At 45.5% G+C, this 22,600-nt stretch overlaps 2 long non-coding RNA genes across 2 annotated transcripts in view; both read left to right on the top strand.

The window, feature by feature from the left end:
* Nucleotides 1-10,136: 10,136 nt before the first annotated feature.
* Nucleotides 10,137-22,600, top strand: part of LOC310769919 — a 77,487-nt gene continuing 65,023 nt past the window's right edge. Inside the window, exons 1-2 of the long non-coding RNA XR_014551848.1 lie at nt 10,137-10,490; nt 11,471-11,564. This is a non-coding gene — a long non-coding RNA (uncharacterized lncRNA). The remainder of the gene's footprint in view (nt 10,491-11,470; nt 11,565-22,600) is intronic.
* LOC310769916 overlaps nt 12,648-22,600 on the top strand; it is a 28,031-nt gene continuing 18,078 nt past the window's right edge. The window contains exon 1 of the long non-coding RNA XR_014551845.1: nt 12,648-12,774. This is a non-coding gene — a long non-coding RNA (uncharacterized lncRNA). The remainder of the gene's footprint in view (nt 12,775-22,600) is intronic.

Raw genomic sequence — 22,600 nt, forward strand, 5'->3', positions numbered from 1 at the left:
GTGAGATCTCCAGGCTAAATAAATAACATAAAGATTGACGGATATTGGTTGGGGACTGGAACCGGGAAAAGGGTGGGTGGAGGTTGGGAATCCAAAGGGTACATAAGGATAATTTGCTTTTTATATTTTGTTAGTGGTAAGGAAATTGGGTAAATCGTGGAAGGGAAATTTTGGTCGACTTTAGGAAAAAGGTCTAAAAATAAATAATGAGGTATAAGTATTGATGTATAATTTTAATAAGGTAAAATTGGTTTTTTCTTTTTAAATTAATTGAAAATAAGGTTGTTAAAAATAAATTGAGGAAATGGAAAAAATAAGTAAAATAAAATAATAGTATGTTAGAATAAATGTTTAAGCTAAGGTAAAGAAATAAGTTAAGGACTTGCTGAATTGACAATTTAAATTGGAATACAAGAAGGGGAGGTGTGAGGAGGTCTGAGAAATAAGGTTAAGAATAATAAGTAACAGAAACTTTATGTGTTTTTTCTATTTTTTTTCTGTAGTTTTGAATATTATGTATTTTTGTGTTTTTTGTTTTGTTTATTTTTTGGTTTTTGTTTGTTGTGTGTTTCTTGAAAATGCTAATAAATATTTTATAAAAAAAAAAAGAAGTTCCTTCAAGAAAACTCACAGGCAGCGTGTGATGGGGATGACCTGGCCCAGCTGTTGATTGTCCTTGGCGTTCTTAGCAACTGGTACCCAGAGATAGAGTGCCTTTGTGCATGGAAGTTTGATTTACATTTTCATGCCCAATATCCATTGGTTGACCTCTCCCATGAATGTGTCCATTTCCCCCCAAAAGCCCCTAAGCCAGTGGCTATCGTGATATCATGTGGCCTCATATTGTCACAGGTATTAACCAATAGGCACCTTCGCACAGGAACTTAACTCTTTCCATAGAAAGCTGCCTTACACTGAGTGAGACAATTGATCTTGTGGGAGTGAATTCTGTAGTTTAATTATGTACTGTTTAAAGAAGCACCTCCTTTTGCCCATCCAGAATCTTTCGATATTCAGCTTCACTAGATGCCCCCTAGTATTATGAAGAAGAAAAACCTCTCTTGCCACACCATGCAAAATCTCATACACCTCCATCATATGCCCCTTTGCCTGTTTTCTAAACTTAGAAACCCCAAATGTTGTACTTGTCCCTCATAAGATCATTTCTCCAGCCCCTGTACACTGTCCAAAGTATTCCAAGTGTGGTTGCACCACATCTCCTTTTGAGAATCAGGGATGCAAGTCCAGTCTTGGCATCCTCACACCCAGAAGGCCGGCAGACCTGGAGATACACCTGGAGCTGCAGGTGGACCCCATGCTCTGTCAAGGTGAAAGGAAGGATGGAAACGACCCATTTCCTTGCTCAGAAGTTACTTTTAGTCTTTCCTTTGGCGATCCTGAGAAGAAGAATGAACCTGCTGGTTTTGTCCAGAGCTTTCTTTGGGAAGTTTGTCTTCTATTTGGGGTGGCTAAAATGCCTTTTAATCCAGCTCAGTGTCCAGGCTGTGGGTGTGAATATGCAGACCAAAGTACAGCATGTTCAGCCTCATCTCTCTCTCTCTCCCCCCCCCCATTTAGAACAGCAGTTCCACTTCATCTCACCCACCAGTGCATCAGGACATGCAAATGACCACCTGTGAACCACATCTTTTTCTTTAATCCACTAAAGGGAGGCTTTGGGAGTAAAGAAGTCATATAAACCCATAACAGCTGGAGGAAGATGGTGCAGCTTTCTGATATGGAACAAGCAAGAAGGACACTGACAAACTGGAATGTGTCCAGAGGAGGGCAACCAAAATGGTCAAAGGCCTGGAAACAATGCCTTATGAGGAACGGCTAAGGGAGCTGGGCATGTTTAGCCTGGAGAAGAGGAGGTTAAGGGGTGATATGATAGCCATGTTTAAATATATAAAAGGATGTCACATAGAGGAGGGAGAAAGGTTGTTTTCTGCTGCTCCAGAGAAGCGGACACGGAGCAGTGGATCCAAACTACAAGAAAGAAGATTCCACCTAAACATTAGGAAGAACTTCCTGACAGTAAGAGCTGTTCGACAGTGGAATTTGCTGCCAAGGAGTGTGGTGGCGTTTCCTTCTTTGGAGGTCTTTAAGCAGAGGCTTGACAACCATATGTCAGGAGTGCTCTGATGGTGTTTCCTGCTTGGCAGGGGGTTGGACTCGATGGCCCTTGTGGTCTCTTCCAACTCTATGATTCTATGATTCTAAGCTGTGCCCCACCCCCCAGCCTTGGGAAAGATAAATGGGAAGAAAAGGTAGGTGGTACTTTATGGCCATCAAAGCCAGGCATTTGACTCCTGCTCCTTAGTGGGGAGGGAGAGAAAACTTCCACTGAAGCTTTACCGTGCTTAGAAGGCAGGCAAACCAAAGGACAAAAGTTGCCCAAGGAAAAAGAGATGAGGAGGGAATAAAAGCAAGCTCAGAGACCAGTTCTTTAAATTACAGTTCTTACAATGGCCAGCTGGGAGGGAAGCCTTTTGAATGGTGGAATGGCTGCTGCTAGTTGACAGCTGAGGGAGGGCCAAAAGCCATTGGTCTCTCAGCAGAGCCGATGGAGAAGCCCTGCTTCCCTTCTCTCGTTGCTGGTCTGCCGCCTGGTGGATATGATGGAAGAGATGTGGCTGGTGCAACTGCCAAGTGGAGATGAGGGAGAAAGGAGGAAACACATCCCTAAAAAATGCCATTTCAAGGAGAGGAGACATTACAATCTATATACAAAAAAAGGGGAGTGAGTGGGTGGTGGGGCTCATCAACCTGGGAAGGAAGCTCATATAGGAGAATCATGGAATTGTAGAGTTGGAAGGGACTTGGGGTCATCTAGTCCAACCCCCTGTGATGCAGGAATCTCTGATTCTAAACCTCCACTGCCTTGCCGGACTAAACCCTGCACAAATCTGGAGTGGAGTCCCTAAGAGGGTTGGATGGCGCTTTGTACACCTTCTTCCAGCACCTCCTGCAGCCAAGCTGGTGCCAAACGTCTTGCTCTGTTTTCCTTTGGACCACATCAGAGAGGCTGAGAGAGGGGTTTTCTTGTCTGGACAGCCCAGGCCCTCCAGACACACTGCCCAGGCTGCTAACACAGCAGTCTGACTTCACCCCCAGAGGCACACTCCATTGTCTCTTGAGACAGATGGATTCCAACTACACTCACACTGTGGCTCTGTCAATTCCAATTGTGAGTCAAGGACCAGCCACCCGCATAGGATTATAATAAGACACAAAGACACATTATTTTTGGTTAATGGGCAAAATTAGGCCACAACTTTATTGGTTACAGCATGTGAGTAGTATTGGCTTAGGCACTGGATAAAACAGCAATACATGACTCCACCCCGCTCAGCAGGGAGTCATTTCAGGGTTAACAACCAGTGGGAGGAGCTTGTTGATGCAAATACAACTGGAAGCTCCCCCATGATGTCACCGGGGGTCGTGCCATGGCCCTAGCCACCAGGAGGGCATCGGACAGGATCCACGACTGCTGGATTCCTTTAACAGAATACCCAAAAGAGAAGGGGTAGATGATGGCCCATACCCAATCCTCCAACACAGCACACATATTCCAGTGCCTAACCGCCAATACCAGAAAGTTGTGACGAATAGCTACGAGGTAGGCGAAAAAACCAAGAGGCTGGTGCCAATTTGCCAAATGGATAAAAAAACCCTACCAGGCCCCTTGGGCAACCAAGGCAACCGACCAAAGTCCATAGCAAGGTCAATACGCAAAAGAAGCTGACCTAAGAGGGAGGGAGGGCGGGAGATCCGAAGAAAGCAGGAACAGACTGGGGACAGAGCGCTGCCGCGGCTGCTTAAATGCAGCTAACCCCGCCCACCAGCCAGCCCTATTGGCTGGCTGAAGGGCTTGGTCGCGGCAGCGGGGCAAATCAGAAGCAGGGAGCCGAATACGCCTCCCTGCTGCTGCTGCTCCCACTCACGCCCCCTCCCCTCCGGGAAGAGGAGAGGCCTTGTTCCACGGCTGAGACAGAAGGGGGGGGCAGAGTGTTGCTGCAACAGCAGAAGCCCCTGCTGACCTCATTACATTATGTTCCTGGAGGAGCTACTTTTAATTGCCTTAGTTGTTGCTAGTCTATGCCTCAAAATGACTGTTTCAACTGAAACAAAAGCCTGCTTGTCTTGAAACCAGAGCTCGAGATGTTCCAAGAAAATTGCCCTGATTTCCATCTCCGGGGATTTCATGGATTAGCTTTAAAAAGAGAGAGAGAGAGAGAAAAGAAAATAGTATTTAGCTCCCATTCATTCATGGATGTGACTGCGTGAGCAACAGAACAGAGCAGAGGTGATTTGCAAGAGGTGAGCTTTTTGAAATCCTAAGAACATGTTTCCTGAGTACATACATCCACGGAAGCTGAATTCCTTCTAGGACCATTTTTTCAAGTCATATTTTTCATTGTCTATCCCCATATGAATATACATATGTCTTAAAACTGAACAACTGTAGTTAAAACACCACCAGCAATTAATAAAAAGCAAGCTGGTTTCCCCCCCAAAAACAACAACAACACATTTAGATTGTTTCTCAAATGCTTCCAGTGATGGGGTCACAGGAACAACTGAGACGGCATTATCCTGAGCCAGACTATGGCCCACTAAATTCAGTGTTGTCTTCACCAGGGGTGGGGAATCTTTCTGGGGCTGAGAGCTGCGTGAGGGCTGGATGTGGTCCTTGGCCTACAGGCTAGCCACTGCTGGTCTGCACTTACTGGCAGCTGCTCTTCAACACAGAACCTTTCCCAGCCCTAAGTGGAGATGTTGGGGAACTTGAACTTGGGGGAGGGCTGGCCCAAGACATTTAGGCACCTGAGGCAAACTCCAAAATGGTGCCCCCTTCCCACCAGGCAAGAATGTGTGAGGGAAGATCTACATTAGGAAAAAGGGAGGAAGAAAGATTGACATCAGAATTTGCTGCCCCAGTAGATCCTGCTGCTTGAGGCAGTCACCACACCTTGTCTCTTGGGTGAGCCGGCCCTGGCTTGGGGCTTTTTGCATGTGAAGCAAATGCTCTGTCACTGAACCAGTGACTTCCATATATATGGGGCCGCTGCTGAAAAAACCCATTCCCTGATATTGGTTTGCTTCATATCTCTCATAGATGGGCCAGAGACCTGAACAGGCAGCAGTACAGCCTGCATAGTTTTGTATTGGTGTGGGCTGCAGTGGGGAACCTCTGGCCCACAGGCCAAAATTGGTACAGCATGGGTCCCAATTTGGCCCACGAGGCTGCATTCCCCAAACCATGCCCAGCTGCCCTTTATCTGTGGCAGCAGGTGTCAAGGCAGTTAGAGACCTGGCTGGATCGGCTGGATTTTAGCTGCACAGCCGATTCCTGCAGAAAGCAGCTTTACCAGCCTGATGATTGGCGTTTATGAAGGAGCAAGCGCAGGGCTTGCAAAATGCTTTGCGCAGCACTTCTCAAGTGCCTGATGGTGAGGAGGCACCATGCAAGGGTTTGGGTAGCTGCATTGACCCACAGATATCTGGCACATGGGGCCACTGGTTCCACAACTCCCAGTGTAGGTCCTCCTTCTGAGATCCTGGTCCCAAACTGCTAAGGCAAGGATGGGGAACCTGTGGCCCTCCAGGTGTCATTGGACTCCAGTTCCCATCAGTTCCAGCCAGCATGACCAATGGTCATAGATGATGGGGACTGCACTCCAACAACTTCTGCTTCCATGGCTTCCCCACAACTGCATTAATGACCAGACATAAAACTTTAAATCGGGCCTGGGAGTGATCAAGCAGCTAGCATAAGTGGCAGAACTGGTATAATCTGTTCTGAAGGTTCTTGATTAGCACCAGCCTTCTTGATGCCATATTTTGCACCCACTGAAGTTTCTGAACAGTCCCAGTGGCCACCCCAGCCCAGATGTATGCCTCACGGTGGCAAGGTCATTATTCTTCAGATGGGGTCACAGATGGTAAAACAGTCAAAACCAGTAAGTCATTCCTGGCCACTGATGTGACTTGTGTCTCCGCTGAGAGGGCCAATGCAGGAGCAGACTATGCAACTGGCTCTTCCAAAAGAGTCTACCCCATCAACACTTTAACCATAGCTCAACCCAGAAATAGTCATATTTCACTGATGGGTGAAATAGCATTTCATGTCACCAATGATGAATCTGGGATTCCAGCAGAAATGCTGGGAATCTGGGAGCAGCAGAAATGCCAACTCATCAGTCATCGAACTGTCAGTGTTCCTGGTACTGCGGCCCACAGCTGACACATCTGTTTTGGACTCAGCCCTATCCTGCTAGTTTATGAGAATATCCTGCTTGGACTTTGGCCTATCCTTATCAGCAAATGAAGGTAGTATGACTCTGCCAGGGACCACAAGTATCTTTGCACAAAATAAACACCAGATTAGTCAGAAACAAGTATATAATTTGCATGAACAGGTTTTGTTTGCATTATCCACAACAGTAGAACCAAATGGTTGTTCAGTTTATCTCACCAGCTTCTGAGCTGGGTGGCCAAGACCTGCTGCAGAAGTGTCTCTATGCACTACAGCACAGTACTGTGTGTTGAAAGTACTTTAGAAATAAGTAATCGAAGTAGGCACCTACAACAAAATGTTGCAGTGTATCCCCAGCCTCTGAGAGCATGACTTCTGTTGGGGGGGACAGCCAGCTTGCAACAGCTGGTTGTATCATTGATTGGGCAACAGGAGGTTTTCAGGAGGAGACCCCTGCACCCCCCACCCTTTCCTACTCATTTGCAATTTCCCCTGCTGTGGTACATAGTGCTAAAATGCTGTTTGGGTCTGGCTGCCAGTCTAGAGCCTGCTTTTTTGTGACAAAGTGAGGAAGAGGGGAAGGAAAAAGATATTGTCATGGGCACTCCCATCTTTGAGTGGTGGCAGGTTTTGAGGATCCCAACTCATACCCAAGGTTAGGGTCCTTAGGGTGAAGGTCACTGGAGACTGATGACATTTGTGCTGGCAAGGGTTTTGGGGGCAGTTTGAGGGGGAGGTCAGGTGTGCCATCTCATGGTGTGCATAGGTCCAAGAGACATGAATGGCGAGGGAGTTGCTGCCGTGACTTGCAACACCTGTGCCATGTTTGCCTTCCTTTCTGGGAATGCGCAAAACTACATCTGTAGCAAATGGTAAAGGTAAAGGACCCCTGGATGGTTAAGTCCAGTCAAAGGTGACTATGGGTTGCAGCGAACATCTTGCTTTTCAGGCTGAGGAGCCGGTGTTTGTCCACAGACAGCTTTCTGACACACAGAGGACCATGACAAGTGCCAGAGCACATGGAAATGCCGTTTACCTTCCTGCTTATCTGTTTATCTACTCGCATTGGTACGCTTTTGAACTGCTAGGTTGGCAGAAGCTGGGACACAGCAATGGGAGTTCACCCCATTGTGCAGATTCAAACTGCTGACCTTCCAATCGGCAAGCCCAAGAGGCTCAGAGGGATGTGGGTGGCACTGTGGTCTAAACCACTCAGCCTCTTGGGCTTGCTGATTGGAACGTTGGCGGTTCAAATTTGCACGACAGTGAGCACCTGTTGCTCTGTCTCAGCTCCTGCCAACCTAGCAGTTTGAAAGCATACCAGTGCAAGTAGATAAATAGGTACTGCTGCGGTTGGAAGGAAAACAGCATTTCTATGCATTCAAGCACTTGTCACAGTCCTCTGTGCGCCAGTAGCAGTTTAGTCATGCTGGCCACATGACCCAGAAAGCTGTCTGTGGACAAATGCCAGCTCCCTTGGCCTGAAAAGCAAAATGAGCACCACACCCCATAGTCGCCTTTGACTGGACTTAACCATTCAGTGGTCCTTTACCTTTTTACCTGAAGCAAATGCAAACTGGTTGTCTTGCTGGAAGTGAATGTACAGCAATTTGAGGCCCACTATGCACACTTTGAGTTATCAGGCAAGATGAGGAATTTATTGAGAGGGCAGAGCAGGCTGTCCTGGAACAGTGAAACAAGGAGGTGGGGTACCCCGGGGGGAGGGGGGGGAGGAAGATTGCCCAATGCAGGAAACATGCCACAGAGAATCAGGACTAGCTGGAACCATGCTGTGTCCCTGGAGTTGCAAAATCGATTCCATGACCTCACCTCAGACACTGCATCTGGGAGAGAATCTGCTGACCTCCGAACACACTGAGGTGGCTGTGGAAGGTACAGGGCACTGAATGAATCCTGCCATTCCTCAGAGGGGAAGGAGACGAGTGGTGGTGATAGGTGACTCCCTACTGAGGGGAACAGAGGCAGCTGTGTGTGGAGGTAACAGGTTGTACCAGGAGCTGTCTTCCAGGTGCTAAGATTCAAGATGTGACAGAGAAGTTGCCAAGTCTTAACAAGCCCTCTGACCAAAACCCCTTCCTTCTGATTCATGTGGGTACAAACGATCCAGTCAGACACTGCTTTCAACAGACAGCAAGCGACCATGAAACTCTGGGTAGGAAGCTGCAGGGCCTTGGGGCAGAGGGGTGGGGAGCCATGAGGTTCAGGCGAGAGAGGGAATGAGGAAAGAGAAAGAGAGGGAGCGAGAAGCCATACAATTGCATTCAGTAAAATGGATCCTCTTGAATCAAATCAATCTGATTTGAAAAGATTTGACTTGGTCCTCCTGAAACTGCGTGTTTTGTTCATTCCTCTCCACCCCCCCACCTCCAGTCAAATCAAACATCACCATCTGTTTCCAATGGCTGAACTGTAAAAATCAAGGATTGGGTAAGTTTCCAGTGTTGCAATGGTAGAAAAACATAGACAAAAGTCATGGATTTCTATGGATCCACATGTTTTTTTACAAGTGATCTGTTGGTTATGATTGGCTTAAAGAAGAACCCCCTGGATCCCTAGATCCAGATGCGCGGCAAACATTCTCTGATAAGAGAGCCCCAGCAGTGGTTTAAATCACAAAACATGCAACTTAGTAAAGCATGGAAATAGAGGCTGTTAGACCTTTAGAATATCCCATTTCTAATTCACTTTCAAAGCTTCCCCTTTAGCATAGAAAAGACCACAAAGTTGATTTTATTTCTATTTATTTAGATCTCAGGGCAGTTCACAGCATTGAAATACAAAATAAAAAGACATAATAAAAAGAAGAACAAGAACAAAACAAGCCCATAACTGCCCTCCAACAATTTAATGATAAGTATACAGTACATTTAATCTCAAACTTGTTAAAAGTCAGATTTATGTGCTTTTCCATACAGCAGCAAGAAAAACACTCGTAGAAAAACATAATTACAGAACTTGGAAAAGGGTTTCTAAGCACGTGGTCCGGGCTTGGAGCAATTAGCCCAATGTCTTCTCTGGTTGGATTCACATGGTGGAAGAAAGTGGACAGCAAGAATTTGTTGACCCTTCGCCACTCAGTGAGAGGGGGTATGACCTAGCTCTGGCAAAACAGCTTACTCTATGCTTTTAACCCTTTCATGCATTAACTAGAGCTAAGCATGTGAGTTATATGAGGCTAAATTTCCCACAGGATCTCCTCAAAACCACCCTCAAATCATAGGTCACATGTCCACAGATGTTTTGTTAGAACCTTTATTGTTAATCAGTCTAAAACTCTGTGAGCAAAGGTGGATTTAGGGCAGTGCGAGTGGTGGGGTTGCACCAGGCGCACAGGTGAGGAGCGTGCCTTCTCAAAGCCCAGTAAGATGGCAAACGCTTGCCCGGCTTCAGCGTGAGGGCTCTGACAGGGTCCTAGAGTCCTCCCACCTCCTTCTCAAAGCTGCAAGGGCTGGTGGGGGGAGGGTGACAAATGGTCCTGCACAAGCTGGCAAAATACCAAGGTTCGCCCCTGCTGTGATCACATGACTCAAAGTCGTATTTTTGGTTTGTCACTTTTCAATAAAGTCAATGAGCAATATTCCAATCTGGACACAACCACTTGGCAGTTGCATTCAGCTGAGCGGCACCCTGTCAAGAACATAGAGGGATAATATGCTTCCGGTTCCTCCCATTGCCATTACAATGTGACACATTTGGACACATTCACCACAACTCAATCCAGAAATTACTGAATTTCACAGACGGGAGAAATTATATTCTGAGTCACTCATCAGTGAGGCCAGTCCAATCTCTAAGCCTGCCTCCCTTGTCCCATCTGGCTTTATCATGCCTGACCAGCTCACCACCACCACATTCCCTGGATTATTTACAATCCACACCTTGCCTGGGTATGTTTTTCTCAAGTATTTGTGAAGGAACTCAAAGCCTCCCATTTATGCAGATATTTCTCCAGAAAACAAACTTCAAGTGAGTCAGGTGCCAACATTTTCTTCCAGTCAGTGCTCTTAAAAAAAAGGTGTGTTTGCTTTGGCACATTAGTTTACCCAAACAGCCATGCAAGGGAGGCGTTTCCATGTTTCCCTTCTCCCATGTCTGCATAAATTTGGGGATGTGAGTCCACTCCAGGCATTGGAAGGGAACACAGCTGTAGGTGACATTTCCCACCAAGAAGAGTTTCCCACCAGCTGAGGACAGAGAAGCCAGGATGGTAAGTCACACTCTATTTTTTTGTCCCACTGTTGCTCTGATGTGGATTGGATGAAAAGGTGTGAAAGGATTTACTAGAGAGGCAGATTTATGCAAAGAGCAGTCAAAATTACAAGGGTGAGGTTTTTGAAAAGTTCCTTGCCTTCTCTGATACCTGATCCATCTAGAATGCACCTCTTTCTCCTTCTTGACCCATTAGCAGTCACTGCAGCTTCCTCTGGAAACCACAAAAAGGGACAGAGCAAAGTAAACTACCATATTTTTCGCCCTATAGGACGCACCGGCCCATAGGACGCACCTATTTTTTTGGGGGGGGAAATAAAGGGGAAAAAAATTATCCCCCCCCAGCTGCGGCTTCAGCGCGCCCCGCGCTCTGGGCAGCAGGCTGCTATCCGCAGCCTAGGGAGCCCTGCGGGAACTCCCACAGGGTCCCCAGGCCTGCTGATAGCTTCCTGAAGCCTGGAGAGCGAGAGGGGTCGGTGCGCACCCACCCCTCTCGCTCTCCAAGCTTCAGCGAAAGCCTGCATTCGCCCCATAGGACGCACACAGATTTCCCCTTCATTTTTGGAGGGGAAAAAGTGTGTCCTATAGGGCGAAAAATACGGTATATTCAAAACAAATTAAAACAATTCTTTAAAAAGATAGTTAAAAAGACTCTTCTTAAAAACCTAAAAACACCCTTAAAAGAATCAAATCTTCACAAAAGTTATATGATCTAAGAAAGTCTTTAAAAGAATCCTTCCAAAAGAATTTAAAAATTAAAATGTAGCACCTTAGAGACCAACTGAGTAGTTTTAGGTATAAGCTTTTGTCTGCATGCACACTTCTTCAGGTATCTTAAAGGTAAAGGACACATTAATTTCAGTAGCTCTGCTCTGACTCAGATTTAGTCAGATACAATCCATTTTAAACAGAAAAGGAAGCTCTAAATATAAATATTTGATAACACCCTCTTGAACGATTTGTGTGTCTGTTTTGCAGAAAATCCTCTTGAGCCTGACTGCCTTGTCTTTGACACTTGCCTTGTGTCAGGGGTACTGCATGTTTAGCCAGCACGAAGTAGAGATTAAAGATGGTAAGTAAACAGCAACGTAATATTGATAAGTGGGACGCGGGTGGCGCTGTGGGTAAAACCTCAGTGCCTAGGACTTGCTGATCGTAAGGTCGGCGGTTCGAATCCCCGCAACGGGGTGAGCTCTCGTTGTTCGGTCCCAGCTCCTGCCCACCTAGCAGTTCGAAAGCAGTCTTAAAAGTAGATAAATAGGTACCACTTTATAGCGGGAAGGTAAACGGCGTTTCCGTGTGCGGCACTGGTGCTGGCTCGCCACGTGTCTTCAGATGGCGCCGGCTTCCGGCCTCTTGAGCGAGATGAGCGCACAACCCTAGAGTCGGTCAAGACTAGCCCGTACGGGCAGGGGTACCTTTACCTTTACTGTTGATAAGCAATCTATTTACGGCCAAATCATTATTTAATGTTTCAGAAATGTGTTCCTGACTAGAGATTTTTTAGCATACACCTACCAAATCTGCTCTTGCAGAACCAGAACACAGACCAAAATGCAGCTACCTTTAAAATCTACACTTCTCCGGATGTTGTGATGCTGCTCAGAGTGTAAAATGACCTAACGCTGCTCCCATCTCATCTTCTCATTGATGAGTCCCTGCTTAAGCTCTTACTTTTATTATGTATTTTGTGTTTTTTAGATTGTATTTTTAGGTTGTGAACTGCGCTGAGGATGGTATATAAATAGTAATAATAATAACTGATAGAAATTGAAACGGACAGATTCCCCATCCACAGGGCACCCCATTCACTCCCACCCTGTTTTAAGCTTGGAACCACCGTCTGCAGACGCAAGCAGGAGACTGCATGGCCGCAGTATAAGCAAGACAGACGTCCAGGGTCACTACCTTTCTGGTCAGCAACCAGGACCTGCAAGAATAAAGGTGGCAAAGCTTCCCGCTGCTCTTCTCCATGTCAGGAAACGCTTTACCTATTACATTTTCACGTATCAGGCTGCGGTCAGAAGCACAGGAGGAGCTGGACAAGTGGACAAGTTGCAGCCACTGTGCTTCTCTTGCACAGTCTCTGCATTCTGCTGAGCAGCAGCTTCTGATTGCATTGATGTTAAATGTATGGGATTTCTCTCCCTAGGTCAGCCGGTGCTGCCCACTGAGTGTACTGATCTCAATGATGGGAGCAAGCATCCATTCAACTCCAAGTGGAATACAGCGAATTGCATGGAATGCACATGTAGTGAAAGGGGAATGGGATGCTGTTCCAGGTATGCCAAATACCCAGAATGGCACTGGGTCTATAAATCTCTTTCAAATTATTTTGCCCCGTTCTCTCTGGAAGATCTTCTGCTCAATTAAAATTCATGGACGGAATGAGCTGAAGACGGGTGCCCCATTTAATCTATACCTTTGAAGATAGGTTGCATAAAATTGTTGCCTACATTTCCTTGAACCAAACAGTGAATTGATTGATTAATTCAGATATTTATAGACTTTATAGAAAGCAGAGTCATGAAATTTGATCTGGAAGAAGCACTGAGCATGTCCAGAGTGCCTTTCCAATCATCCAAAGACCAGGCGTTCGCTGTGTGGAAACTTGGACTTTGGGATCTCCCTGAGTCCCAGATCCTCTCATCCGGAGACCACCTAGGAGCTGGTGCTGGGGAGGGACCCCGATGCACCCAGTGGAACAGGACCCCTCCTCTTTCCTGCACCTTCCTGTCTCCTTCTGTCTCCCTCCTGGCTGGCCTCTTGGTTTTGCACCAACATTTTGCTACACCCTTTTTTGTGCATGGGTGCTGCCCTCAACCACCGCAAACATAGTGGGGGGTGGGGAAGAATCATCGTACAGCAACATGCAATGGCATATTGTGCAAGACATTCAGCTTGGATTCCCCAGGAGAATTTGGCCTCAGGGCAAATGTTTTCCAAGGGCTTGGTTTTCCCTGGATCGAGCAAACATCTTGCAAAACTGCTTTTCTGCCAGGTAGTTCCAATCATTCTTGGCATGTCCTAAGCGAGCAGGAGAAAGGAGCGCTCCTCTACAAGATCTCCATAAGCTCAGGGAAGCCTTAGTTTACACATTGTTCTTCTTCTTTTTAGGTACGGTGGTATTGTTGATGTTCAGGGATGCAAAGCAGTGGTAAATCCAAACACATGTGAATATGAGTTCTATAAACTGGATGATCCCTCCAAACCCTGTTTCTGAGCTTTACAAATCCCACCCGAATTCCTTCCATGTAAGAGAATCTCAATAAATCAGTCATATGTGCATTTCGGTGTGTATCTGTTGTCTTTGCTTGATATCACTCCTTGCAGAATTTGGTACATATCATAATGATAGTGATGGACATGCCTACTTCAGCTATCAGCAGCTTTTTAGATTCTAATGGGTGGCGCTGTGGTCTAAAAACCAGAGCCTAGGGCTTGCTGATCAGAAGGTCGGCGGTTTGAATCCCTACGATCAGGTGAGCTCCTGTTGCTCGGTCCCTGCTCCTGCCCACCTAGCAGTTTGAAAGCACGTCAAGTGCAAGTAAGATAAATAGGTACCACTCCAGCGGGAAGGTAAACGGCGTTTCTGTGCGCTGCTCTGGTTTCACCAGAAACGGCTTAGTCATGCTGGCCACATGACCCGGAAGCTGTCTGTGGACAAACACCGGCTCCCTTGGCCTATAGAGCGAGATGAGCACCGCAACCCCAGAGTCGTCTGAGACTGGACATAACGGCCAGGGGTACCTTTACCTTTACTTTTTAACTCCTAGGTAAGTGCAGGTGTGGATTTATAGTTATTTGTGGCCCTCTTCCTTCACTTAAACAAATATGATTATGTCGACATGGGGGGGGGTGAGTTGACAACAATAATATTTCTGGGTTTGCACTCTGATTCCCCTCCCCAAACAACTTGGGAACAATTCCCGCTGGAGGAAAAGGTGGTGCTATGCTTCTGAAATACATGCCCTCCCCTCCCCCCCCCAAAACTGGGGGGAAATATGATGACAAAGCTGCTGCTGCTGATCTTGATGATACTTTTGTACTGCCTCCCAAGACAACTTGTGAATCATCTGGAGAAAGTTTATAACAATGCTGATGCCTCAACACTGGGAACCCCCTTCCCCATACAAGGGGGAAAGATCAATATGATTTAAATTCTGATAATGATTATAATAATGCATCTGCACTGCCCCCAACAACAATAGCTTGAGAAAAATTAGGTAAAATTAGATCATGGGGCCAGGGCCGGATTTAGAGAGGCCCTATGCTATTCCACTTGTGAGGCCCCTCCCCGACCTCCCCCCTCATGACTAGAATAAAATGGAAGAGTGTTGTAAACAAAATTGAGTGAAGCCATGGATGATGCCGGGTATTTAAAATTCTGCAATTCACAATTTCTCCTCTAAAGGACATAAGATGTTATTGTTAAATACCATGGAGATTTTAAAAATGCATAATATTAACCCTGAAAAACTTTTGCAATAAGTGAACTTTGTAAACCTTTTGTGGAATAGGCATTTTTTTTTAGGAAAATGAAGTTGCAATGTTATTCCTCAAAAAAACACCTTGAGTTTACAAATTATATTGCCGTGGAAGCGTAAATAATATTATATGATTACCTGACAGTGTGGCACTTTTAGAATCCACTTTATGTTGTCATTAGAAAGTCATTTTTAAAATAGATATTAAGAAGTAAACTACAACCATCAAATACAGTAAGGCTAAAATGTTTTTTTCCTAACTTCCTCATAGCAAAATCATCCAAAACTTCATCAAAATTTGTTTGTCTAAGTTTGTCACTTTCAAAGTATGGTCTTCCTGTTATATACCTGCTGGGATTGATAAGGCATCTGACCCTCATCTGAATCTCATAGCTCTCCTGACAGGTGATTTGGTCTGCAGTCACAGTGTGGAAATAAAGGAGGAGATTGCCCACAAGATACCAGGCACTCTACTATTCAAATTAGGCCCCAGTGTTTTTCTTACAATCCCCTTCTCAATGAATTAATCAGTTTTAATCTAGCATGTAAAATCTCAAAACTTTCTTATTGTGAATTCGAGCAAGTAAACTACTGCTCTCACTTCATTACAAACAGTATTTCTACCTGCAACACACTTGAGCAAACATGCTCCTCTTCCTTTCACAGATATTTTGTTTCCATTTGCAACTGTAACTGCCTCTGATGAGTTATCATTTAACTCTCGGGGGGGGGGGGATTAGCATCAGACGTCATGTGCATGGAAGTTGCCAAATCAATTAACCAACTAGAAGGGTTACTGTTAATAGCACCGGTTTTCCTATAACTTGTTATTGCTGGACAGTTCGGATGAACTGCAAAAGCGTTTTTAGTTTGCTTTCTGTTGCCACCCTGGAACTTTTCTTTATTAGTGCCACTTTGTTTTGTACGTTTCCTTGCAAATGAAGGAAAACAACTTTTCTGCTTGTATATGTTGATAATATAATTTTGGTTACTGAGAACAAACAAGGTTGTACAAAAACAAGATTGTGAGCAGGCCTGGCCAGGACATAGGCGTCCTGACTGTTCGACAGTGGAATTTGCTGCCGAGGAGTGTGGTGGAGTCTTCTTCTTTGGATGTCTTTAAGCAGAGGCTTGACAACCATATGTCAGGAGTGCTCTGATGGTGTTTCCTGCTTGGCATGGGGTTGGACTCGATGGCCCTTGTGGTCTCTTCCAACTCTATGATTCTATGATTCTATGAAAGGTGACCTGTGTGCTTGCTTGCTTGCTTGATTAACAGCCGTTGGGAACTTCAAGGTTCCTGCTCTCCCTTCTTATGGTCTTTATACTGGACCTGGAGACTCCAATAGAGAGCATTCCATGTCAAGAAGTAGGGCAAGTGGGCACCCTATCAAATGGCAGGGCAGGAGCTACACGGAGCCAGGCCTTTTCACTGGTGGTGCCCATTGTATGGCTTGCTCTTCCCAGACCTGCTCTCTTTTGGCCTGTATTTTGGAGCTTTATAATTTAGGAAGACTTTGGAGGAACTGGTTGACAAGTCTTATCAGTCGCTGACGTATGAGTGGATTTTATTTGCTGCTATTCTGGGCTTCTGGTGCACCAGGGTTTACACCAGTGTAATAGAGTTGGCCAGGATGGCAGAAGGGATACAATTTGCGAGCTTTCTCCATTATCTGCACAGCAGGGGGTGTTCAGTCAACAGTGCAAAGGCTGAGCTGAAGTGCTTCCTGCTGGTTACCTACTTTCAGCAATAGGGGTCGCTGTTTGGTAGTACCTGATTGGTAGCTGTCAGATTCTAGAGCTCCCTATTGGTGGCTCTTAGGTAATTCCAAAAATACAGAGAATGAACACAGTGTTCATTCATAAAGCAGTAACATAAATCTCCATTGCTACATATTGGGTGTGTATTTCAGCGGTTGAACGTACACACTTATGGCCATGCTGTAGTGTAGTGCTTATGTGACTGTGAATAAAAGGTGGCTGGGCTCTGTAAGGAGTTCAGCCTACACTCGAATAGGACCCTGGCAGAGACACATGCCCGACTGGCATGTTTTCTCCCTCCTGGTCGATCGTTCAGGAGCTTCATAAGCTTTCTTCAGCCCGAACATCACAGCGACCGATGCCAACCGACACCGGCACACTTAGGGATCCGCAGAGTTTGCACAGCATTGTGTGACAGACCTCAGCAACTCAGCATGTTGGCTAATCTACTTTATTTACATATAAACACACACAGAGCACTACAACATGGCTCCCTCTCTCTCTAGCATCAGACAGCAAAGAGAAAAAGAACAAAGGACAATAGTCCGACTTCACGGAACACAGTAACACAAACATCCTGTCTCCATCAGTTCCCACTCTGTGGAGTCAGAACATATACCGTCATGTGGGAGACAACAATCCTATGACTGCAATCATAGATCAGGAATTCTAACAGGCTCATCATCCTGGGTGTTTTTTTGGGGGGGTGACAAAACTGATTTCAAGTAAGTGCCCCCCCTTTATTTCCATAACAAGTCCTTGAGTCTGTACTCTGAATAGTGACACCAGGGACCTAGAAGGTGCAGGGCTTGTCAATCCAACCCATGCACAGTCTCGTCAGGGCTGACCTTAAGGCAATTGGAGCAATTTGGCTAAATTGGGCCCCATGGGCTGCTCCTAAGGGTGCTCCTGCACCAGGGCAATCTAGATGGATTTTATTTATATGTATAAGATTTTGCAGACTTTGGCTGTGACCTGGGGCCCCACCAAAACAAAAAAACCTCAAGTTGGGCCCACCCCACTGCTTCTAACTGGGCCCCACTGGCTAGCCCTGAGTCTCATAGTTGCTGGGCCGGAGTTGCCCTGCTCTCGCATGAAGTCTTGGGTTTGCAATTTTGGGAGAGGGGAGACTGCAGCACTAGGGAGATGGCAGGCTGGCGAGGCCCTCTAGATTATGAGGCCCAAGTTGCCCTGCCCTCACATGAAGTCTTGGGTTTGCATTTTGGGAGAGGGGAGGTTGCATGCTGGGGAGCGGGCAGGCTGGCGAGGCGCCCTAGATTTAGAGGCCCTAGGCTTCAGTCTACTTAGCCTATACATAAATCCCGCACTGCATGGGGCTGATGAGGCCTCTGAACTAGGTGGCCTCCCGCAACAGCTTTGCAACAACCTCTGCTGTGCAGCATGCAGCAGAAACAAAAAAGCATTGCCGTCTCCTCCCCTTGCTCTCATATTCCACTGAGGCGCCTCTCAAGTAGCTGCCTGCTTCATATGTCAGCAGGCAAGAAGAAAAACACGGCAGCCATGGGTTGATCCCCATATTTCTGCCTCCAACCCACCCTGGCATTTTCAAAAAGTCCCCCAAGGAACAACACAAGGAACAGGCAATTCCTGCACTGCTCCGCATTCCATCACACACTTTTTAAATAAAAAAGGAGCTGCCTGCCTACTGCTCCATGTGGCTGGCAGGCAGCAAAGCAAAACTAGCAAGTGGGTGGATTCTGCCCTTCTTCCTCCAGCACTACATAGGGTGAGGTGGGGCAGATTGGTGCAGAAAAATTCAATATATTTTATGTAACAAAAATGAGTCAAATTTTTTTTTGCTTTATGCATGGCATAACTAATCAATATTATAATAGCAATCAAAAAAACCATTATAGTATGTATAGTATCAAAAGAACAAGAATATAATGACTTTAGTAAAAAAAAATGAGTTTTGTATCATTCTGCTCCACCTACAGGGCACTTTGATACATTGGATGGGGCACTTTGATACAAAGTGTAAATTTTATGAGAATGGTAACTATTTACAAAAAATTAATGAAAAAAACAATTTTTATTGTGAGAGATCATAATCAGCCATACAATTTATTACTTAAAATCTAAATAACATATCAAAACTAATAGTGTTTCACACATATCATAGACTGGCAGGTTTTCTTAACAAAACATCAAAACTTACATTAATCTTTCATCAAACACCTATCCATTAAAAAAAACTTTGAAAAAACTTTAAAAAGTATAAGAACTCACATTAGATGGTTAAAAAATAGCAATTTAAACAAAATACTTATAAGAAATAAGATAATTACTTAATGTTTAGCTTCTATTGCACATTATATCCACTGAAGTCAATAGAAAAAGTATAAAGAGATGATGTTTGAGATGTGCCCTTTGAGAAATTTGGTTTTGGCAACTGCAAAACAACATCATTGAAATTAATACTTGCCTTATCTTCTAGAATGGGGAAGACAAACATACAAGATCCTGTTTTTTTCCTGAGATATGACACTTGAAATTCGGTCATATTATATTATTATATATGATGTAAAACAGCATTGGAACATTATTACATTTCATGTAATTTTTTAGTTGAGTTGGCCACGCTAAAAACACACCTAATCTCATCAAATGATAACAGCTAACTGGTGGGCTGCGCAGTCTCAGCTGTTGTACTCACACATGTATAGAAACATTTTAGTGATGTCACGACACAAATAATGTTTCTCAAAATTGAAATATTGTTGGTGTATCAATGTGCCCCGCCTCACCCTATACACGCACTTTAAAAAAAACAAAAACAACACTCCTCCGTGGCCGGAGCAGCTGCCTGGCAAAGCAAGGAGGAGGAAGCAGACCCTGACATGTCTGCTCCCTCCTTTTCAAAAAGACTCCCCCCCCCCGACAAGAAAATGTTTCCCTCCACATTTTCCATAATCCCTTCCATGGGTGGCAAAGTAAAGGGAAGGCTGGCGGGTGTGACACTTTTGAGCCCTCATGCTTTTTCAAAGGCCCTTTCATGGGCAGCCAAAGCAGAGGTGGTGAACAGCACTTCCCGTACCCCTAACAGCACCCCCAAAGTCCCTCTCTGGTTTAGTCCCACCACATCTGCCAAGGCAAGGGTTCCCTCCAGAAAGGAGGGGAGGAAGGAACAGCAGAGCCAGTTGTAGCTGGAAGTGCAGAACCAGAAGAAGCATTAGACTCTCCCCTCTCTTTGCGTTGGGTTATCAGCCCTCAGCTTAGATGGTTGCCTGCACATTATTTGTCAAAATAATTTGTTTCTAGAAGGGCTAGAGACTTCCTTTTGTTAAAAAGAAAGCTCATCATACAGGCCCAGGCTAGCATAGGTTCAGGTGCAATTACTCTAACTGCACCATTAGAAATTGGGCCCTGCTAGGATGTTGGGGGCTCCTATTCCTTGGTGTCCAAACAACTCACCGATCACAATTCTGACTTGGCTGAAACCTCTGACAGATAGGAGTGGCCAGGCTGGCTCATTTAACAGAAGTTGCTTAGAAAATGCACATTGTGCTTCATAACTTTCTTCCTAGGAGGGAAGAAAGGCACCTTTTAAAAGGCACCTCTCTCCGGGGCAGGGGGGGCAGTTCAGAGACCTGGAGTGGCAGCAGTGACTGCCCAGAAGACTCCCAAGGAGGGGGGAGAAGAGGAGGCTGAGGGAACCCTCCACAAGGGAGGGGTGAGGGGCTGCCGGCTCTGCAGGAAAGAGGTGACACAACTGGGCTCCTGAGCCCCACAGTACTCTACAGAAAGAATGTAGTTGGTCAAGGGAGCTGTGGACTCAAAAAGGCTGAAAACCTCTGCTCTAGCCAATGATCCCAAACTGTCTTTGACGCTGGAAAAAAGACACAACCACAGTATAGCTCCACTCTTGTTTCTTGGGTAGCTCATTGACAGTGCCAGAATGAGGGTGGTGTAGGCAGTTCCCCCATCCAGGTATTAATAATAAAACCTATACTTCTACGGGTAGCTACTCAAAGTTAAACCCTGGGTTATTGAGTCGCCGCAACTATGACATAATGCACTTGAGAGTATGCGCTGAATGGAAGGCGGGAGGCAGAAGGGTGCCAAATGAATCTTTGGGGCGCCAAATTTTGTCCTCGCTCCGGGCGCCATATTCCTAAAGTCTGCCCCTGCCATTGAGTGCGATGCCTTTTTGTGCATCTCAGTGGAGCTGAAGTTCCTCCTCCAGATGTCACTGGACTGCAACTCCCGTCAGTTTCCCTGATTACAAAAGCAGATAAAGAAGCCGGTTTTGTTTCTGACACAGTTCATTAAAATGGCAATCAGCTTAATCTTATGGCTTAATTTAAAAACACAGCTAAATGAGCAAACAAATGATCTCAAGATCTTGATAGGCCCAGAATTGTTATAGTCATCTGCTGATTTTCCTTCTCTTTTGCCTCTTTCAGAAAGTCATCCTACCACTGATTGTTTTGCCCCATGGGTTTTGCTTCCTTGGCCCCTTCAAAGCAGAGATAAAAAATGGCAACATTGTCAAGCAGCCTATTAATATGAGCAAAGGATGATTTGATGCTTTGAACACACACACACACACACACAAAAAAGGTAAAGGACCCCTGTCCAGTCCAGCCAAAGGCGACTATCTCACTATATAAATTTGTTTTCCTACATTTTGTTAACAGTTATTTTCCAATTCAACAAAACTAGTGATTCCTGCTCACCCAACATTGATGCTTATTCACCCAATTATCCAATTTCATCCTCTTTAGCATGTTTCTTAATATGTTCTGCTCTTTTCTTACACTTCAACCCCCGCTATGGTCTTCTCGTATGGGAAAGAACCTCTTAAATAGACTACAGACTGAGCTATAAGGCCGTCTTTAGCATAAGCTCCACGGGGGTGCAAAGATCCACCCAGCGCCCCCAAATTTAGTTTACAGCTGAGGCTTTCTTTGGAATTTTGCTTTCTCACATCCCCAGCAGGAAGAATTCTGGCCTCTTGGGAAAGGTCAGTTCATCCCCCCCCCATTATGTATCATGTCCCAAAAGGCCTTGGTCTTCCTGCAGATCCACCGCATGTGATACAATGACCCCTCACAGTTCTAGCATTTGCAACAATTCTTTGATACATTCTTATACATTTGAGCTAGTTCTTTGTAGATAGAAACCATCTGCACATCTTAGTTGCTCACTAAGTTTCAAATTTTGTTGAACTTTTTAAGCTTACATGCATTTTCCTGAAAGCTGAATAGATCTCTGTATAGAACCCATTTAGGCTGCATGTTAATTTCTTTATGCACAGAGGCCTCTTTAACTGTGTGTGTTTGTGTTTGTGTGTGTGTTTGTGTGTGTGTGTGTGTGTGTGTGTGTGTGTGTGTGTGTAACTGGTCCTGAAAGCATCTGCCTCTCCCACTCTGGAGGGCACAGCTAAAGAATCCCAGGCCATCTACTCTCGGTTCTAAAACTTCCAAGCAAGGCCAGTCCCACCTTCCCAGGTAATCTGTTTCTGAAGAAATTTATGTTTGTTCATGCTTCAGTCATAAGGCATCTTTAGCAACCTTGCGGTCAGGGGCTTTTTAGCAAGAAAAGAAGATCTTGCCATGCTTCAGTCATAAGGCATCTTTAGCAACCTTACGGTCAGGGGCTTTTTAGCAAGAAGGGAGAGGCACCAAGGGCCACGCAGGGAGGAAAACATGGCTAACCAGGACCAGACTACGGCTGCGCTGAGGCAGAGATCACCACTTCCCTGGAGCCCCAGGGAAGTGAATTCCTCAGCAATATTTTGGGAGATGTATGTGGGTAGTGCTGTGGTGTAAGCCAGTGAGCCTTGGGCTTGCCAATCGGAAGGTCAGTGGTTCGAATCCCCGCAATGGGGTGAGCT

This window comes from Podarcis filfolensis (assembly GCF_964270895.1).
Source record: "Podarcis filfolensis genome assembly, chromosome: 8".
In the NCBI taxonomy this organism is placed as follows: Eukaryota; Metazoa; Chordata; class Lepidosauria; order Squamata; family Lacertidae; genus Podarcis; species Podarcis filfolensis.